Source organism: Gallus gallus, chromosome 1 (genome assembly GCF_016699485.2).
Source record: "Gallus gallus isolate bGalGal1 chromosome 1, bGalGal1.mat.broiler.GRCg7b, whole genome shotgun sequence".
Classification (NCBI taxonomy): Eukaryota; Metazoa; Chordata; class Aves; order Galliformes; family Phasianidae; genus Gallus; species Gallus gallus.
In genome coordinates, this window is record NC_052532.1 from 63,251,777 (window position 1) to 63,264,469 (window position 12,693).

At 40.3% G+C, this 12,693-nt stretch overlaps 1 long non-coding RNA gene across 1 annotated transcript; it reads left to right on the forward strand.

Moving 5' to 3' along the window:
* Positions 1–1,083: 1,083 nt before the first annotated feature.
* LOC112530033 lies at positions 1,084–8,854 on the forward strand. The gene is made up of 4 exons (XR_003071163.2): positions 1,084–2,696; positions 4,736–4,823; positions 5,365–5,449; positions 7,274–8,854. It is a non-coding gene; the product is annotated as an uncharacterized LOC112530033 (long non-coding RNA).
* Positions 8,855–12,693: the final 3,839 nt, after the last annotated feature.

Sequence of the window (12,693 nt, forward strand, 5' to 3'; positions counted from 1 at the left end):
TCCTTCCCAGCAGCTACTGATAGGACAGAACAAAGGGTTTTCTCTGTCAAGTACAAATTAATTATTCCGAGTTCTAGCTCTTCAGCCCGCTCTATTTTACACTGTTAAACTGCTTTGCATTCGTCCCCAGTGTGATTACAAGTACATGCCTGGCGAAGGCATGAGGAAAGCCTCACACAGCCTTCCAGGAAAGGACAGACTGCAGGCCTTTCTTGCAAAGCAGAATCTGAAAACGTGGCCCACTCCTCACTGCCTGCTGCACAGAGGGGACTCCGAGCACTGGGCCTGGGCAGGACAACAAAAGGCAGCCCTGGGCAGCACCATGCCTTAGGCTACCGTCTCGGCACCTGCGGCCTGGGATGCCCCAGAAGGACCTGAAGGACCTGTTCTGAAGGACCTGTTCTGAAGGACCACCTGGCTGGCTGGTCTAAGAGCAACAGCGCTGTTGAAGGAACCAGAAAAGGAGAGTTATGAGGAGTGGCAGAGGAAATTGGAGTTGTTTAGTCTGGAGGAGGCTCATTGCTGTCTATAACTACTTGAAAGGAAGCTGAAGCAGGGTGGGTGTTGGTCTTTTTCCCCATTGGCAAGTGATGGTGGTGCAACAAAATGGCCTCAAGTAGCACTATGGAAGGCTTAGACTGAATATCAGGAAGAATTTCTTCACAGAGAGATGTTCAGGCATTGGAATGAGCTACCTAGGGAAGTGGTGGAGTCCTCATCCCTGGAGGTGTTTAGGATGTGTGGATATGACAGTAAGGGAGATGGATTAGTGATGGGACTCAGTAGGTCAGGCTGCTGGCTGGATACGGTAACCTTGAGGATCTTTTCTAGCCTAGATGATTCAGTTAATTCTGTGGTGTGCCTACTGGACAGGCAGCAGGCACGTGCCTCTGCAGTGACGAGACAGCCTTCTCCAGTAGCCAAGTGTGTTGGAAAGGCTTTCTCTTTTCAGCTCTGCTAACGCTGTACCAAAGCCTTAAGAAAAATAAACTATCTGGTGTGTGTCCTGGGAGGTGTGAAGCTGTAGGTTCTTTGCAAAAAGACTATTTTAAAAATTTGTGGGGAAAAAGGTGTGCAACACACCAGACGCTAAGAGCTCAGGATGTTCTCAAGAGTAACAGGAGGTCCCAGTTCATGTCCATGCAGTGCCTGAACTGAGGAGGTGAGCTCATATCTGTGCTACACAGGCTGAGCATGCTATAGGTGCTCCATTTTGCAGCCTGACATCCTCCAGATGAGTGGCCCTGTGCAGTGATAGAAAAAGGCCCATACTTGCTTCTCAACTAGCACAGAAGTCCTTACTTTAAATTCTGTTCCAGACACAGGAAAAACTTAGTGCCAGCAGTTTCATCAAAGCATATGCTTCTGCAAAAGAGCTTTAATGAATAAATGTTTTCTGACTTTTTTTTTATTTTTTATTTTTTGCCAGAAATCCTGTCCAGCTCCACCATTCAGTTATCTCTAAAGATTGCTGCCTGCCATCTGGAAAACAAGGATAATAATTTTACCTGCCTTTTATGAAGCACAGTAGGGTTTAGTGGGTGAACAGCTCACAAAACAAAAGTGTAACCAAAAGCTAGTGCTTTCACAAACTGATCTGGCAGCTGCCACACTATACCGGACAGTAATATCTAACTAGGCCATACAAAGTAGTAATTTTGGCACAAGCAGACCTGTGTTATACTATTTTAAAATATACATTTATTTCTATGGCACTGGAGTCCAATGGTGACGTCAAGTGTTTTGGGAAAAGGAGGGTGTATTTCTTTCATACGTGCTTTACTTTCTAATAGCTGTTGGGCTGTCTGTTCATAGATTAATGCAGTGGTTTGGGATGGAAAGGACCTTAGAGATCATCTAGATCCAACTGCTCTGCCAAAAGCAGGGGCACTTTCTGCTAAGCTCTGCTGCCCAGGACCCATGCACCCTGGCCTTGAACATTAACAGGGATGGGGTATCCACAGCTTCTCCAGGCAGTCTGTGCCACTGCCTCACCACCCCCATAGGAAAGAATTTCTTCCAAATCCAAATCCAAGTCCAATCTAAATCTATGCTTTTACTTTAAGCCATTAGCCCTCATCCTATCACTTTTCTCCCAGTAAGGAGTTCCTCTCTGGCTCTCTCAGAGTGACAGAACTGAGCAAAAGTATTTGATGTCACAGAGTAATGGTGTGATGGATGGACTGTGACCTCATCGACCACCACTGCATATATTGGGTCACAGCAGAGCCTGGCCCAGCCAAGCTTGCATCTGGTCTCTGGCTGATCATATTTGTGAGGCTTGGAGACATAGTGAGCCTTCCTTGGGTTGTGCTGAGGGCCTCTGGGAGCTGTTCTTGGTGTCCGTCCCCACATCATCGCCTGTGTTTCCCTGGCCCTAACTGGCTCAGGCAGCTATCAACAGCATCTCAGTCTTACTTCAGAACTCAGGACAGAGCCTGTGGTTGCTTCTATTAAGCCAAACTGTAATAGTTGGACCATGAACATCTACTGCAATAACAGCAACATTACAAAACTGATCATCCCCATCCCTCAGAAACAGGCTGCATCTCTGTTTGTTTTCTATTGAGAAGGGAAGTGTCCCCAAGGGTCTCCCTTTGGGAACCCCTGTCTTGGCATGAAATGAGTAATGCGATTTATGTAGACGTTGCCAGCTTCTCTCCTTTCTCAGACAGAAAATGGTTTTATCTAGTCAGGTAATGTCACAATAAAGTAGTACAGTAGAAATTTCATCACTGAATGGTCTAAAAGAGATAGATCACCCAATCTATATTTTCAAAGGTTTTTCAAGCAGTGTGCTGTGATCAAATGGCAGCAAGCAGTATAATGAGAGGAAAAAAGAACGGAGGCTACACCACAGATTTTAAGCAAAATATTTTCCTCAGGGATTGATAATAACATTAACAAAGTTACAGGGAGCAGATAATGCAGTGCACCAGTCAAATTTAGTGAATCCATTATACTTGCTTTTTGGTGAGCTTTTTCAAAACAACTCTCGATATATCCTCTGTTTAACCAGGCGGGAGCTGAGAGGAGGGGACAGGCTCTGACAGGGCTGACAACCCCCTGCTAACTGTGTTCAAGACGATGCTCACACCTCTGCTTCACATCTGCACGCCTGCTACATCTCCCCTGCCTCCTGGGTTAGACTGAGGCCATGTTCTACTCTGTCTTCGCACATGCATAGGCAGGGATTGTCAGGGGCTGGTTTTTAAAGAAAGGGTAAAGTGCAGTGAACTGAATGCAGTGAATTGAAGGCATTTGCAACTCTTTTTTTTTTTTTTTTTTTTTTTTTTTCTGCTACACTATTTCAATATCTTGCTCTAATCACATCTATCCCTTACAAGAGATTGGCTGTGGGTACAAGCTCTGCCCAGGTATAGCAGAGCAAGCAGCAGTCCCACATCACCGCATACCAACAGGGTGAACACAAGTGAGAGCTGGGTTTCCTCTGCACCCTTCACATTTCTGTTCTCATTTGGAAGAAAGAACAGTATGCATATGCGTTAGGAAATGCCACAGGATTTTTTTTCTTTTTAGGACAGGCTGAGAGAGCTGGGGCTGTTCAGCCTGGAGAAGAGAAGGCTCCGGGGAGACCTGAGAGCGGCCTTTCTGTTTCTAAAGGAGGGTCCTAAGAAAGAAGGGGAGAGACTCTTTAGTAAGGTCTATTGTGATGCGACAGGGGAAAAAGGTTCAGACTAAAAGAGGGGAGATTTACACTGGATACAAAGAAGAAGTTTTTCACAATAAAGATGGTGAGGCACTGGTTGCCCAGAGAGGTGGTGGATGCCCCATCCCTGGAGACACCCAAGGTCAGGCTGGACGGGGCTCTGAGCAACCTGATCTACCTGTGGGTGTCCCTGTTCACTGCAGGCCAGTTGGACCAGATGGCCTTTAAGGGTCCCTTCCAACTCAAATGATTCTATGGTTCTCTAAAAATAGGGGGGATTGGGAGGATGTTTTAATTTTCTAACTCAGAACAATCAGTGGTGTCACGGACCACTTGCATCTACCTTAACGCACCTCTCCCTGCTGTGTGACCAAATGCAAGACCACTGCGTCACTTTGATATTTTCTTGTTTTTAAATACCTGAATACAAAGTCTTAAAAAAACAACCAACAGCCATATTATTCAAGAAAATGAACACCAAATCCTATGCAGTTAACTTGTGCCACTTCTACTCTGTCAAGGAGGGATCAATTAGTGTCTCAGAAAAGAAGTTCCTTACAAAAAAAAATCCAGGCTTTTCTTGCAGTTCATCTTAGTAGCTCTGTACCACACTGTCAGTGCCAAAGAAGGACGAGAACACAGGAATTGGTGATGGGATTTAGTCAGCTAAGAGAAAAAGGTGTGTCACCACCTGCAGAGATTTTTTTACTTACTTTCAAAAGAGTGAGTGTTTACAAGCTCGCTTCCCACAAAAGTAAAAGCAGATCTAAACCAAACCTATGTAAGTCACTACTGTCTCAACTGATTTAGGCAGCTGTTGTTGCTGATGGTATCTTTGCTTCTCGACATTCATGAATAAATTCCTTCATCTTAAACCTTACAAACATACAAGTTCATGAAAGAACCCACATGACTCCTTTTATATTTAGGAGATTGAATAAAATATTTATGTCCCTCTGTGTCCCAAATATCAATTACTTCCTTCACCAAAAAAGTACATTTGCAATGGGATTAAAAATTTACCCTACTATGAAACAATATACATTTTAACTCATACATTTCCAGCTGTCTTTTTCAGACATACGCTGTATTCATTCGCCTCCATCCCTTTTGAACCATGCATACCATCAGCATCTCCTCTCAAATTTGACAGGTAAGTCAAAAATACAACTATTGTCAGACAACACATCTGCATGATCTCATGACAGCTACAAGCACATACAGCATTTACCACTGGGAGAAGTCAGCATTTACTAACGTGTGTCAGACAGCAGCCTGATTTTCCTAGATTATAAGATTCCTAAATTAGGTTGGCCTCAAAATTATTTTTTTAGATATGGGAGATACGAAGAATTTTAAGTTTTACTTAGAATTAAGTAATAGCTTTCAAATACATACTGGAATATGTTTTCTGAAATAGTCTTTCAATAGCATTACCATTGAAATCAGAGGCATTAAAAACTGGATGATACATTGCCTATTAAAACAGAACAACAACAACAAAAAATAAAAGTAGTCCCTCAAAACAGCAAATCCAATTGTGAAATCAGCTCAAAGCAAAAAGGCCAACAAAAATGTGTTTTTTTTTTTTTTTTTAAACCCAAACCTCTACATCATTTTCAGTAGTTCTTTACTCTTACAACATGTCCTGAATCTCTCTAAAAATTAACTCTGGTGATGTGTTTTGACCACAGGAGCTGAGAAAGAAGTGAAAATGATACATAAATTATGGGGTGAAATGAAGGTTGTGAATGTCAGGTCCATAGCAGAGTACTTCAGGTAACCGAAATTTTGCTTCCTAGTACAAAAAGTTAAGGGGTGCTTTGCAATTATTTTTGCAAATTTGTTATAAATTATTATTGTGTAGAGGAAATGGACCTGGGGTTATTTGTTGAAGCTCAGCTGAACATGAGCCAGCAGTGTGCCCAGGTGGCCAAGAAGGCCAATGGTATCCTGGCTTGTATCAGAAATAGTGTTGCCAGCAGGAGCAGAGAAGTGATCATCACTATGCACTCAACGCTGGTGAGGCTGCATCTTGAGTACTGTGTTCAGTTTTGGGCTCCACACTACAAGAAAGACATCAAGGCTCTGGAGCATGTCCAGAGAAGGACAACGAAGCTGTTGTGGGGCCTGGAGCACAGGCCTTATGGGGGACGGCTAAGGGAACTATGATTGTTCAGTCTGGAGAAGAGGAGGATTAGGGAGACCTTATCACTCTCTACAACTACATGAAGGGAGGTTGTAGCGAAGTGAGGGTCAGCCTCTTCTCCCATCTAACTAGCAATAGGACTAGAGGGAATGGCCTCAGATTACACCGGGGCAGATTCAGGTTGGACGTTAGGAAAAAATTCTCTGAGGGAGCAGTTCGGAGCTGGCACAAGCTGCCCAGGGAGGCTCTGGAGTCACCATGCCTGGAGGTGTTCAAGAAACATTCAGATGTTGTACTGAGGAACATGGTTAGTGGGAAATATTGGTGATAGGTAGACAGTTGGACTGGATTATCTTAGAGGTCTTTTGCAACTTTGGTGATTCTATAATTTAAAATGAAATAGCTGTGATTCAATGAATTGCCAATTGCTCCCAGTTAAATTGGCATAAGGTTCTTCTCAGCTACTTAGTGATGTTACTTTGCTAAAGAATTGCCTTCAGGAAATCATTTCTTCCATTGCTCTGTTTCTTAGAGAGCAGGGGGTCCACTCTGAACTTTGTGACTCAGTGGGAGGGTGTCCTGGATGAGTGTTTAACCCTCTATGCAGTAAATGAAGTATACTTTGCCATCTCAAATCTTGTTAGGTAGTTATCTTATTTACTATGGAACTAAATTAAAGTGTTAAATCACTATTTCCATACAATCATAACAATGGAAAAGACCTCTAAGATCTTCCAGTCTAACCATCCATCTACATCCAATATTGTTCCCTAACCCATGTCACTAAGTACTACATCTACTCTTTCCTTAAACACCTCCAGAGACAATGACCCCACCACTTCCCTCTGCAGCATGTTCCAATAGCTCACCCCTCTTTCTGAGAAAAAATTGTTTCTAATATCCAACCAGAACTTCCCCTAGCACAATTTGAGGCTATTCCCTCTTGTAACCATCACTTGTTACCTGGGAGAAGAGGTTAACCCCACCTCACTGCTGCCCTCAGATTTAATTTTTGCGAACAGTAAGAGCTCAGATCCACCGAGCAGGAAGCACATGGTTCTCGTGCAGAAGGGATTGGAAAGAAAGAGAGGAAAGGAGGAAATGTACTTTTGAGAATGGAAATCCCCCAAATCTGTCACCTCCATTTCTCTAACTGTGCATATAAACAATTTGTTTCTTCTCAGTTGTGGATCTGAAGTAACCTACTTTCAAAATGAGAAGTGAATTGCCCAACCTGATGCTGACTCCATGCTACAGTGGAGAAAATAAGCTTTTTGAAAAAGTTATGTGGATCAGGGACAATGCTCACGGTACCATGATTGTATAGATATTTGAGCTAGTACTGAAGCCATGCAGAAGTAAAAGTCCTCAAGTCCCCCAAGGTTGATCACATGCCTCTTGTATTTGCCTTTGGGAGACCTCACAATTGTTTCCCTGTTTCTGCCTTCCTACAGTCTCTGCTAAACACAGAAAGTCTTCCCATCTGGATGGTTCTTCTGACACACAATAACAACATATGACTCAGTGATTTCCAGCAGGAGTCCAGAAGAATGCACAGTGGAAAAATTTATCTTTGAATTCATAATTTTTGAACTTATTTACATTCTCATTCTATGAAAAATTCATTTGTGCTATTAAAAACCGTGGTGGCGGAAACCCAAAAATCCAAGCCAAATTCATAATCGAAGGCAATTAAGTTGATTGCTTCATGATAAATACCACATCTTTTCTTAATGGGGATACTGCTCTTGAGTAAGCAAACTGTTTCTCTGTTCATTAATTTAAAAGAATGCATCTCTCTCAAAAGTTCAATGGAAAGCAAACATTTATTATTGAGTTCTTGAAAATCTCAACCATTTAAATAGCTTATATACTAATAACAGGAGCAGAAAAAGCAACCTGATTCTTCTTATACAAAAATGTTGATTTTCGTTGTCTTCTAGGTATAGAAAATCTATCTCTACAATTCCTGGCCTCTATTTTTTGGTTTCTATTCATTTCTAAGAATGAACCTATTCCTCAGGAGTCTGGAGTTTGATTTAACAACTGAATGCAAGAGTCACTGTGAAAGAGTGCTTATAGATAAGTGACAAAGTTTGTTTCTCAAGTAGGACAAGTAAAAATATGCTACAGAAGCTGACTGATTTATTCCCTTGGTCCATACCATTTGAGCTATATAGATTAAGACTGTTCCTTTATTCTTAAAAATAGACAAAAATAAAATAACCCAGTCTAGAATTCATTTTAACATTCATATGGAACATAGATAAAGAATTCTAATGCTAGACAAAATTGAAAAAAAGTGTGAAAAAAAACCAAAATTAAAGAAAAATGAGAAAAATAAATGGTTAAATCTGCAGTAGAGATCAGCTTTGTAAGTAAAGTCAGGAAAGAGTCTTGGGCTACAGTTATAATTTGCAGACTAAGAGTATTTCTTCAGCAGTGAAATGATGAATGACAGAATGCCATTCCTTACTATGATATGATCAACAAAATCAAAATGTAGTTCTTAGCTTAGATAAACCGTATGGATTAAAGAGACAATGTAGGAAATGTGAAAAAATCAACTATAAGAATAGATATACAAACCCTATAGGGGAATTTTAGGACTCCACAGTTGAAAAAATCATGTCGGTTACACCATACTCATGCAATTATACTAGGCACATCTCAGATCCTCTCTGAAGACTCTTCTAAATCAGGCAAAAGGAAACCAGGAAATAAAGCCCAAACAGGAGTGCATTGCAGCCATGATTCTCATAATCTTGAAGTAACTGATAGTAACAACTGATATGAAACTCAAAGTACTTGACAAAATATTGTCAAAAGTAGTTAAGTGAATAAAAATTTGAATTGCTTGGAATATGTGGTATTTATCTCTTGTTTCCCAGTGTTTCTTTCTTTATTGTTTCAAAATGCAACAACAAATTGCTGGGGGTAAACAAAACTCCATCTGTTGTATTTGAATAGCACACAGAAGTGAACTCTGAATGTAATGAAAATCTTTGGACATGTTAAGTAAATTAACAACACTGAAGAGAAGAGAAGAGAAGAGAAGAGAAGGGAAGGGAAGGGAAGGGAAGGGAAGGGAAGGGAAGGGAAGGGAAGGGAAGGGAAGGGAAGGGAAGGGAAGGGAAGGGAAGGGAAGGGAAGGGAAGGGAAGGGAAGGGAAGGGAAGGGAAGGGAAGGGAAGGGAAGGGAAGGGAAGGGAAGGGAAGGGAAGGGAAGGGAAGGGAAGGGAAGGGAATAGATTTTCTCAGAAGGCTGCTCCGCCTTTCAGTTCTTTTACTTATTTACTGCCCAGGCTAAGATCTGACTAAAGATAATATAGATTTTTCTTAAAAAAATTATATATATATATACACATATATATAAAATGGCAAAATCCATCCCTTTTCATGCTTTGTGGTGCCAAGAGGCAGAAGCAGCTCTTCAAACCATCTTTAGAAAGAGACTAAATATGATGTGTTTTGGAAGTCCATTCTGTTGTATGTTTATGGCTATGTGGAAAGTAACAAACAGTGCTAGCTGTAGTAATCACTAACTGAAAAGCTATCATGTGCAGAAATACTGGATGATTAGCCATATCAGAATAGTGGGAACATACATACTTCAGTTCTGGGGACCAAAGTCAATGTAGTATGATATGATCATTTTACATGCCAAACAGTCTCAAAATGTTCTGCAGGAAGTGCCAGCTTGTAGTTTGCTAATAGGCACTGGATGCTCACGGTGATATTTCAGCCAAACAAACTGATTTTCACTCATGATTCATGTAGGTCACATCTCCTAAAACATTCAAATGGGCATTTTAAATGGAAGGTACCACCAGAATTATAGAAGTGAGCCAAGGCCTATCCCCCTCTTTGCTTCCACAGTTAACTGACCAGAGGGCATATAAGGAAGATCAGCATCTTAGCACTTCTGCATGCAACACGCTCTTTGAGATCATCCATTCAGGAGATGTGCACTGGTTGTATTTATCATAACCAACTACCATCCCTTGCATGCTGCAGCTCCCTCCTGAGTTTCTGCTTGAGCATGTACAAGGTTAAGCTCTCTGTGAATCTCTTAAAGATATGTACACTGCAGGATAATAATAATAATAAGAAGAAGAAGAAGAAATGTTTTAAATGTGGCTTCCTGATATGACTCAGCAGTCAAATATTTATTTTCATTCAGAGATATTTAGCATTACAATTCAAATAGATGCAGGTGCCATTAGCTATTTATGAGGGAAAGATTCTCAATTAAGTATTCTTGATTTGTTAACAATTCAAGTTACAATGGAGCTTTTATTTCCTTTTAATTGTAAGCAAACAATATTATTAGTTCTCAAGGCAGACAAAACAGCAGTATTATCACTATTCATTTAGCATTTTTACTAAAAAGCACTATAAAAAAGAGAAAGTAACAAAAACCCCCCACCTCAGTCTCTTCCTCCACCCCTCAAGATATCCTTTCTAATCCTATAAAAGCATCTGTCTTTGATTTCAAGTGGAGTACCTGCTGTGCAGGATGCAATGCCAATCCAATTTGTGCGCAACAAAACCAAATGGGTTGAAATGAACTCTGCATTTTAAAGATGTTTTTGTTTAATCATTACCGTCACTTCTCTTTAATGAATGCATTAATCAAGCAAAACTTCAAGCAAAAACGGAAAGGCTCATCTCAAGAAATGAAAAAACAAACAAAAAAACCTTCCTATCTTCACAATATCCGCTACTGTCAAACACTGTTACACTTTCCTTTGGCAGAACTTCAAATGCATATTACCGTAGGTTGTTTGGAGATGTTAAGTATAAGCAGCAGCTCCCTCCAGAAAGAAGCGGAGGAAGAAACAGGTGAGCTGTCTCACAGAACTGAGTTCTGCTTCTGAGCTGATGGATGACCAGCTACCCAGGATGTGTAGTCCTAACACTTCCTGACTACCCCTTCACATGTCCTAGAATGCCTTTTTTTTTTTTTTTTTTTTTTTTTGGAAATAGAGAAGAATGGTCAATATACTACTGACAGTGGTGTGTAAAAAAAAAACACATACGCAACATTTATCCTATCCTTAGAAATAAGTTTGTTGCAAAGTTTGGTATCAGCAAGAATGCTCAATGTTGAGCAGATGTCCATTGGACAATATAAGGTACAGAGCTGGCCTGAAAAGAGCCTCGTTTTTAGGAATTGGGTAGGTATGTGAACATACATTTTTAACATAAATTCACATATGCCCACAATTTGCCACATGATGTTTGTTCCAGGTTTTGAAGATTAATTTTCCTGGGAGAATATGGGCAAAGAAGAACAAAAAATGAGAGAACAACACAGCTTTTTCATTCCCATCACCTCCATTACCCAGGTAGGATTAAGGATTTATGAAATTTGACCATCATGATACACTGGCAGAAGCCAACTGTCATTTCATGAATAAAGCAGACGTAACTTAATGAAACATGCTCAGCTGTCAGATGCATTTATATAAATGCTTTTTTCCTTATAAGGATTTTCCTCATTTAAATTCTCACAATCTTTTGTCATTGTAATATTTAAAATCCATTGCACTCCTCTTGCTTAATTTGTGCATTATATTTTTGCAAACGCTTAAGGAATTTGTACTGGTCACTGCACTTAGGTACCGCATGCAAATCTGGGGAAAAGAGCTGTTGAGAGCTGTACCAAAGCTGCAGCATCCCTTCACAAGGGTTTATTACGGAGCTAGATCCTTTCCCGGAGGAATTATCCAATAGCACTCTATTAAAGGACCATAAAAATTTTAAAGACATTTTATGATTCGGCCAGTGACCTCTACAAAAATTTCTCCCAAGGCTTCCACAAATTTTATCTCAACGTGGAAACAAAAAACTGCACAGGAGCAATCAGATTTAATTTAAATTAATTTGTAGTTTGGCAACAACAAAAAGCCAGTGTTTCCAGAATCAGGTGAGCTAAGAGGATTATTATAATATTACATAAAATAATCTTTCTTTTATTCTAACAGTAATAACAAAAAAGAAATGAAATTAGATTTCCATATGCTCTCTTTATTCCTGGAGGGTTCATATTCTTTTTTTTTCATGTATCTGAACCAAACGAGGGAGCATCAAAGTTGGCTACACTGATGCGCAGCAGATAGACATTTTGCTGTTCCGATTCTAACTAGAAGATTAGGAGCTCCTGAAATGGCACCAGCTAAGTGACTGAATTTGATCACCAGCACATTCAGAAAAGGGAGCGAGACAGCTCCTCTCAGTCTCATTACAGACTCCAGGATGAACCGAGGTACACATGAATTTTGTATGAGATAAATTGAAAAAGTTGTATCAAAAGTTCAAGTTGTGATTATTTCTCATTGAAACTTTATTTCTTGAAGAGTGTCTATCCTCATAACAAATATTTACTCCTTATTCCAGTGTTGTGCATTGAGAATAATAGCCAATATTTGCCTTAATATTTCTCCCAAATTCTTCATTTGAAATGCAATTAAAAGATACCCACATTTTCTTCTGAGAAAGACCCAATTTCCCGATTTCAGTTGCTGATAGGTATGAAACAACATCACATAGGGGGGAAAAAAAAAGAAAAAGACAAGAGAGAAAGAAGTCATCCCAACCTTCTGTCAGGCACTTTACAGCATAATGAGCTATGATGAAAAACAAGTCAAACGCTGAAAAAACAAGAAAGCTTGGAAATCTGATCTTGCTGACAGGATCTGGAGTAATTAATTTTAACCCATGTGACCACTGGATGTCCCCACTGTTCCTTGAATGCAGTGCAAACATCATCTAGCTGGCAGATAGAAAAAGCAGCAGATTTGACAAAGAGCAGTGTGTGCAAGGACACAACCAGTGATGACTCCCACAGTAGCCAAATCTCCAGTGCATGC